The sequence below is a fragment of the Dipteris shenzhenensis genome, chromosome 19, assembly GCF_047967505.1.
Source record: "Dipteris shenzhenensis isolate YYH24624 ecotype China chromosome 19, Dip_SZ_1.0, whole genome shotgun sequence".
NCBI classification, from domain to species: domain Eukaryota; kingdom Viridiplantae; phylum Streptophyta; class Polypodiopsida; order Gleicheniales; family Dipteridaceae; genus Dipteris; species Dipteris shenzhenensis.
The window spans coordinates 49,493,487-49,501,987 of NC_141614.1; positions in this window are offsets into that span (position 1 = coordinate 49,493,487).

Sequence of the window (8,501 nt, forward strand, 5' to 3'; positions counted from 1 at the left end):
TTCTTTGGAGCAAAATGTGAAGCTGAGCGTAGATGCAGGTGAGCTTCTGGAAGACCCTACTATGTACAAACACATAGTAGGAAGTTTGATTTATATGACTATTACCAGGCCAGATTTGAGCTATGATGTTGGTTTGGTAAGTCAGTTTATGCAAGCTCCAAGGAAACTGCATTTGGATGCGGCTAGATGTATACTGACGTATGTGAAGTCCACATTGCAGTATGGACTATTTTATGAGACTGGGGTTCAGATACAGTTGCATGGATACACTGATGCTGATTGGGTTGGTAGTATTTTTGATAGACTATCTACCAGTGGATATGTGTTCTCTTTTGGGAGTGCTGCAGTCACTTAGAGCAGCAAGAAACAACCTACAGTTGCCTTGTCGAGCACAGAGGCTGAGTACAGGGGTGCAGCAATGGCTGCATGTGAGGTAGCTTGGTTGCATACGCTACTTTATGATATGCATCAGTCTACAGATGGGCCAATTGTCATCTATTGTGACAACATGAGCAGTATACATTTGGCAAATAACCGAGTCTATCATGCTAGAAAAAAGCACATTGAGGTGCATTATCACTATGTGCGGGAGAAGCTTCTAGTAGGTTTTATTGATCTAGTTTATGTTAACACAGAGGATCAAGTAGCTGACATATTCATGAAGGCATTGGGTGCAGAGAAGCTGCGCAAGTTCAGAGACCTACTTCGTGTGCAGGAATTGGGATTGAGCTCGAGGGGGAGTGTTGAGATATCGAGCTCCACACGTGATATGCCAAGGTGACCATTGTGCATTTATGTCACCGACTTGTTAGCTACAGATGCGGTTGGTACACCACCCATGAATAATAGCTAGATGACAGCTATCTTTATGTACTCTAGTTAGTGGCTCAGTTAGTATGCCACCTTAGCTAGCTGAGTTTGGTTTGAGACCCACATATAGGGTTCACCTATTCTTTTGTACTTAGAGTTCTTTTGGCTTACACAACTAAGAAGAGGAAAACTGTTTTTAGCCTCCACCTTTGTGTATATTCCCCCATTGTGTATGTGAGAAAGCTGCAAGTGAGACTCCTTCCTTCTCTCCCACTCTCTTCATAGGATTAACAAGCTGTAAAAGACAAAATTGTAACTCTCAATAAGATCTACATTTTAGTCTTCTACCTTGACTTCAAATTCATTGTCGTTTGGCCTACAAAGGCATCGCAAAGTGTGCGACCCTATTCCTTTGATGATTTTAACACGAGCAGCTGTGATTGAGTTGTGGTAGCTGAACGACGATTCCCAGGCAGCCAAGCTGAGCAAAGGCATAACTATTTGCTGAGGCATGGGCAACACAGATCAGCACAGAAGAAACATAGGATGGTCATCGATGTAGATTGAGGAAGCGTGAACTGCAAACCAGAAGAGCTGCATAGACTAGCATGTTGACAAGCAGTAGTAATCACCCCTCGAGCAGAAAATCACATCCTGAACAACATTCGGTGAGACTAAGGAAGGTTGCTCTACCATAGGGAGAGGATAGCTTCCATTTGTGGGCCTCCCTCGTCCATTAGGTTGAGCTTGAGCTTGGAGGGGATGAGAGGAAGAAAGGAGGAAAGGTGGGCATGGCTCTGATACCACATGTTGGAGCATGGTGGTAGTAGGGAGAGAGAGAGTGTAGGCTAGGGAGAGAGGAAATGAAACTTAAATGAAAGCATAATGAAAGCAAAGGAAAATGGAAATGAGCAATAGACCAAATGTACTTACATGACCCAAAAGGCTTTGAATGTATTGAGTAATATGACAATGAAAGTACAATCCTCCTTGAGTGCTTGTCTCCTTCTTATGAGTCTTGTTGTGTGCACGTTCCTTTGAGAGTGAGAGGATTGAGGTTGTGCATCAAGACTTGGATGAGGATCCTCATGTGATACAATATATTCTTGGGTGTGGTTCAGAGTAGAAGAGTGCCTTGTGTGATCACTTGAGTGGCATTCCTTTCTTCTCGTCTTAGAGGTTCTCCATGTGTGGTGGTGCATGTGGATGTCATACCTCGATTTCCTCTTTCTTGGAGACTTGATTGATACCTCCCATACATACGTGTGTGGTTAGACTTTGTATCGTTAGGATGGGCACTCCAAATGACGCCCATGTCTTGCACGTGGTTAGATGGGAGTATAGGTGTTGAGAGAGAAGGGCGAGAGCAAGAGAGTGCGTTGAGAGAGTTGTACTTTTCTTTTGTTTCATATTTGTTTTTTACCTTAGGTTAGGTTAGATTTTAGGTTGTTTTCCTTTTTGTAGATAAGTTTCCTGCTTTTAGTTTATAGTTCTTTGCCTCCTATGTGGCTTTCATTGCTACACGGACACCCGGTGGTGATTTGGTTAACAAAAATTGAAAGAAAACATCAATTGACTACATTTACAAAATCATTCTCTTGAATTCTTGAAATTATTGGCTTCCTCTCTAGTTAAGATAGAGCCTCAGTTGTTGTTGGTGTTACCTCATGCAGTGGACAAAGGGGCTCCTGCCATAGAGGCAAAAAATAGAAGGTTATCATATTAGAGAAGCACTCATTAATAGAGGCTTTGGAGAAAAACAATTAGACAAGCACTCATTAATAGAAGCACTCATATTGGAGAAGCACTCATTAATAGAGCAATTATCTCATGAGTTTTTTTTGTGGCCTTTATTTCCCTTTTAAGCTTTTTTCCCCTACTTATCTATGTTTTTTTTTTTTTTTGGTGGGGGGGAGGAGGGAGGCTTTCTTGAGGATAAGTCTTGCCCTTCTTCAATTATACCCCTCCCATGATCACCATGCCTCATCCTTCTACTAGTAGCTTTCAGGGCTTTGGATTAGTGATTTGAGCATTGGGCTTCCAATCCTCACATCATTGGTTCAAGTCTTTGAGGCTTGGCCTGGCATTCTAGCTCATGGTTAGGTGCATGTGTCACGTGTGTGGTGTGTGTGAGTTAACCACAGCTGTGGACACTATCCCAACTGATCCAGAGCAAGGTGCCCCTCAAAAGAACCACAGCGACATGGGTGTGTTTTATTTCTTTTTTTGCTTCTCTACCCATCCATGTCATCGACTCCCTCCCGCCACCTTTCGTCGCTTCCCTTGCCACCTCTGTAAAACCCAACATCCACAATATCCCCACAATGCCTCTAGAGGTAAAGAGTTTGGGCTTTGCCATCTTGGTCAAACACCTTCTGTTTGCCAATGGATGATAACACTCTCCAACCTCAACCTGCTAGGCCTATCCTTTAAGGCTAACATCAATTAATTAGTATGCAAACCCATGTACATAGACAACTCTTCCCTGGAGACTCTAAAAATTCCACACACATTAGATTCTACATTTTTCTTTATATTAATGTTCTACACACAACCACCACCTAATCAAATTGAAGGGATCGGTCCTTTTACTTGGAATTGTTTATGATTTATAGGAAGATGAGGGAACCACCTTAGTAGGCAACCCCATGATGTCTTGCAATTCAACCAATATAATATTGGAAATAATTTTGTGTAGCAACTATGAAGTCAGAAAGTGCAACGACCCTTATGAGAAAAGCTTTACATATTCACCAACCCTCCACATAATGGAAGTTATTGGACTTCCTCACCCTCCACTATATGAATAATCTCCCATGCCTAACACATGAGTGCAAATCATCCCTAGAAACAATGGCATAACATCATGTCACACCTACTACAATATTTGGATACTAAACTACAATTGAATACTCCATATTCTTGTTTTTTGTCTTGGATTTCCATAACCTTTTGGTGGGCACCTCTAATGAGTTTTTAGTATTAAACAGATTGATTGGCATCAATGTATATACTTACCATGTTGGCCAACTCCAATGACTTCTAGATAATCCCTATAAATTTAACAATGAAATATTCTTCTTTAATCCATTTAAATATGCATGGAGCCTTATATATTGCTCCTAATAAAAGATGGATGGAACACACCTTTTTTCTTTTAGCTATGTTTGAAATGCCACCTATGGCTCACCAAAAGGACTTATAGGACCCTTTCTTTTCCTTTACAAGGGGTTATAAGAGTCCTTTTTAGATATGTGACCTCTTGTTTCTATATATATCTAGCAAAATTTATACTTGAATTTACATGTTTCTTGAAAGGCGTGCAAGAGTCATTAGTATACATCACAGAGTTTCTTGCATCCATGGATCCTGATATGCCACATGCTTGGAACATCATGGACAATGATCGTGTCATTGCAGTGGTTCCTCAAGGTAAAGGGGTTGAAAGAAATATGAGCAAAGAGTAAAGAGAGAAATTTGATAAGTTTTGTGACCTCAATAGTCTCGAGATGCAAAGATGGGTGGAGATATATGAAGAGGCCAAAGCAAAAAGCATACATGAGAGGGCAAGATTAGAGTCATGCACAAGCGGAGGGTGCCATATCCACCGGACCTTGCTCTTCTCTTCAGACGCATATCCCATGATTGGCTACAAGAATCTCTTCATGAAGCCAAAGATGATGGAGAGGACGTAACCAATCGAGAGCGGGAGGTTGCAGTTGGATGTATGCCACATCAAGCATTAATGAAAAGTTATTTTCTACAAGGAAAAAAATGTAGGCTTTTATGGTAGTGTGCTCCTCGTGTCTTTCTGAGTGTTCCTTAATAGATTGGTGTGGTATTGAATAAAGGAAGTTATAGAGAGAGGAAGCTTAATTATTTAAGTGATGAATGTAGTTGTAATCACATAGACTATGGACACTATGTAGTTCTCTCCTCGAATATGTTGATCAAATTGGCAATGTTTTAGGTAGGTTTTGCTCTCTCGCTTGGACTATTTCTTCTTTGATCTTAGTTGTTCTTAGTCTTCAATACTATTTTGCCTACTTGAGCTAGCTTTAACTTCATGTGTGTTCTTGATTTTGCATCTTCACCATCGGAGTCAAAATTAGTCATTCCATCATTCCACTCCTCATTGAATACTACCATTTCACTCCTTTATGTTTGCTAGCATTTCATGGTCTCCTTTGTACTCTTCATGACTACTATCATTTTTCATTTCATTCCTGATTGGTTTTTCCAAATTTGCTATAAACCTTGTTATTATCATCTTGGCTAGGATCACATTTTGTATAATTAATATTTTCATTCTAGCATGAGATGTCCTAACTTTTTCCTTTTGTACTTACTTGATTTTGCCCAATTGATGACGAGATGGCATTTTTACAAATTTTGAAATGTCATGCTCTTTCCCTAGTCCACATTTGCTTCAAAGTTTTCTCAAAATGGAATTAAAGTCTCCTACTCTAGGTGAATCGATAATAACTCTAGCCAAGTGGATCCATTTTATATGGTGTATGTGGAGTTTGGGTACTAGTTGCAAAGTACCGATAAGTAGTTGTGAAGACTTGATCTCTCAAGGGACATGAGACCCTTAAAATTTTCTAATTTTGTGGTTTGTATTGGTTTTTGTGTTTGAGATTGGTAGCGCAAGTATTTATACTTCCTGTATGACAACTTTGTGGGGCCAAGATTTTGTTGAGGATATGATATACCATTACAATATGGTTGTCACCTTAGATGTGCCTTTATTCCTTTCCTAGTTCGAAATCATGTGCATTTCTACACTCATAAGGCCTTGTTGCATAGAGAATGTGATGAGATGGTGTATTTTTGTGAAAGCCAAAAAAAAAAAGAACTTTTGTTAAAGATAAAAAAGTTATTGTATTACTCGAGCTCAAAAATTGGATTTGGCCTAAAAAGTGCATTTTCTACTTGAGAGTCTCATTTTATGTTTGAGAGTCTCTATAAGCATATGGATTGAGTTTTATGTTTTTGAGTCTCATTTGTGAATCTTGGTAGTTGAGTCTTAGCATAGCACGTACTAAATATAGCTCAATCTAGTTCATATGCATGCACTTTAGGTAGTAATTTTAGGTACTTTTATCATGAGGGATCATTAAATTGATCTCAATGCATGCGGGTATGTCTTTTCTCTGAGCGTCTTGGTCTGAACACATTTTTCTGAGCATGGCCTATATTGTGATTTCGTAGACAATTTTATCATAACATCACACACCATTTAGTCATAAAACTACCCCAAGAAGATACTATATACATTTCTACCCCACAAAGATGCCACTAACATCACACACCCTTTAGTCATTAAACTACCCCACAAAGATGCTATATACATTTAATTACATTTCTTTCCAATAGTATTTAGGGCTTATAAGATTCCTCTATTCACAAAACTACTTTTCATGTCTACTTCATTTCAACACCCTCCACCTATATCATCCATCATTCATATTATCATGATAGATAGTGATTTATCGATGAAATGATTGCAAGTCACATGGTGAAGAATTTAGGGTGCAAATTTTCATGCATCTATGCTGAAACATTTATTAGTTGCATCAAGGAGATACTTTAAGATTCAGTTCACCATGATGATCATTTGTACACAACTCATAGTTTTGACATGCAAACCTTAACTAAGATATGACATGATTGTCACATCTCTAGCAAATAGAAAAAGTTTTATGAAACCAACATGCTCAAAATTGAATATGTGATATTGAGATTAATATTCATGGGTACTCACATGATGTACTAATAGTTCTTCAATATGATTACTACATCTCTAGCAAATGAAATAGGTGCAAGACACCACAAAAGTTATGCATGTTCAATACTAGGGCATCACAAGCAAAATGAATTGCTTGAAGGGAAAAACTCATGTCAAATCACTAGACTCAATCTTCTTTACTGATGTCATCCACATTAAAAACAAAAAAAAAGTGCCTATGTCATGGACGATGATGCCTTCTCTCTTTGATGGGGGCATTGAATGCAATGTCATTACACATCATCTCAGCCATAGCACCTGCATAAGAAGGCAAAAAGCTAAAATAGATCAATCAATATCAATGCCTCATTGATAATAATATTCTCCAACAAATAGGTTGAAAAAGATAAAAGACGAGAGTAACATACTTACTAGTCATCTGGAAGATTAACAACCATTTCCACATCTTCGGAATCATTTAGAGTCCCATAGTTGCTTAACACATTTCCCTTTCCTTTTTGTCCATCCAAAAATGGTTGCAATATAGAATTGCAAATGTCAGGATCATTCTCAATAGATAAGCATGCTCTCCTAGAATGCACGCATGCTTTTTGCATAGAACCAGTCCCAGCACCTACGTCCACCATGTCCAAAAATTGGACACAACAACTCCAAGAAGTACAACATCATGCATGGAGCCTTCTCCAATGCACCTCTCCATGGAATACTCTCTCCATGTTTTATAGTCTGTTCACTTGTTGGTAAATAATGTGGTAAATAATGATGAAATAAACTACTTCCAAAAGCAATGCCCAATTTGGTACCAACCATGGAAGCATTTCTAGGATTACAAACGCAAGACATACCAACCCGATGAAGAAGGCATAAAACCACAACATCCACCTAAAGACAAGAAAAGAATTAAACTTATGCTTAGTACAACCCATTTCATTATACAAGAGCATAAATTCTTTCAATAGGTCATTGTAAGACAATTGTCTCACCTTATGATCAATACCACCAACTTTGATTGTACAACATGCATCCAAGCATTGCATGTACATTCGACATGCAAACTCCAATCTACTGATCCTAGCATAACGCTTAACCAAATGAAGAACATGAGGAGCACACATAACTAGGATCTAGCCAGAATTTGAAAAAACTGTGGCCGCTACTAGCAAGGAGTAGCGTACATGGTCCTCTGTTAATAAATTCCAAGATGGAATGTGGAATCCTCTACTCCAAGAGCTTCTAGCTATGTAGGCAGATCAAGCATGACAAAATCTGCAGCCCAAGCAACACTCTTACCATTTCTTGTTTTTCTTTCACCTCCAAGACCCACAAAGTATTCTTTGATGTCTATATAGGCTTGTGTGAAGTTTGAGACAGACAATTGCTTCCCAAACTCGACATAATCATAGCACCAAACCTTGCAATGTGAAGCATCACATGTGCCACTCCGATTCAAAGTTAGATAGTGCACGAAAACAAAAAAGATTTCTACTCTATTTGCAACAAAAATGATGAGGCAAGGAAACATGATTCAGCTAGCAACATTGAGAATGACAAATAACATAGTGTCATTGAGATTATTATGCAACTATCTATAAAGAATAGATTGCGTGAGGCCTATGAGAAGGTTGAAATGCACATCACTGTGGATGAGTTGCCTTCTACTTATGATGGTGATGTTTTCTTTGAGCTACCAGCTACTTCAATGAAACATCGCACAAAAGGTACGGAGTCAAAATTTGATGGTCATGTTTGGAGTGATCCTATTACAACAAATATAGTATTTCCTGGTGTGGTTCGTAGAAAGGAATGTGGAGGTCACCTCCATTGTATAAATGCAACTTGTGGTTATAGAAAAGGAATTGGGATAGAGAATGAGACACAATGGGATGGGAGATTGATTAGAGTGGCCCCAACAAATGTGTCAATTGAATCATATGGCTCC